We start from the raw sequence: 755 nt of genomic DNA on the forward strand, positions 1-755 counted from the left end.
TATGATCTTGAATATATCCCTCCTGAATTGAGAGATCATCTAAAGAATAGATTTGATGTATTGAACACCAGTGACCAAAAACCAGAAGAATTGTGAGAGGATATCAAGAACATTATCCATGAAGAAAGCAAGAGATCACTAAAAAGACAAGAAAAGGAGAGAAGACCAAAGTGGATGACAGAAGAGACTCTGAAACTTGCCCTTGAGCAGATAGAGTAGCTAAAGCCAATGGAAGAAATGACAAGATAAAAGAGTTAAACAGAAGATTTCAAAGAGAAGCTTGAGCAGACAAAACCAATTACTATAATGAAATGTGCAAGGACCTGGAGTTTGAAAACCAAAAGGGAAGAACATGCTCAGCATTTCTCAAGCTGAAAGAATTGAAGAAAAAATTTAAACCTCAAGTTGCAATATTGAGAAATTCTATGGGTAAAATATTGAATGATGTGGGAAACATCAAGAGAAGATGGCAGGAATACAGAGTCACTGTACCAAAAAGAACTGGTCAATCTTCATCCATTTCAGGAGGTGGTATATGATGTAGAACCAATGGTACTGAGAGAGGAAGTCTAAGCTGCAATGAAAGAATTGGCGAAGAACAAGGCTCCAGGCATTGACGGAATACCCATTGAGATATTTCAACAAATGGATGCTGCACTAGAGACACTCACTCGGTTATGCCAAGAGATTTGGAAGACAGCTACCTGGTCAACTGACTGGAAGAGATCCATATTTGTACCCATTCCAAAGAAAGG

The sequence above is a fragment of the Orycteropus afer genome, unplaced genomic scaffold (genome assembly GCF_000298275.1).
Source record: "Orycteropus afer afer isolate SDZICR_OR568_19922 unplaced genomic scaffold, OryAfe1.0 scaffold00027, whole genome shotgun sequence".
Classification (NCBI taxonomy): Eukaryota; Metazoa; Chordata; class Mammalia; order Tubulidentata; family Orycteropodidae; genus Orycteropus; species Orycteropus afer.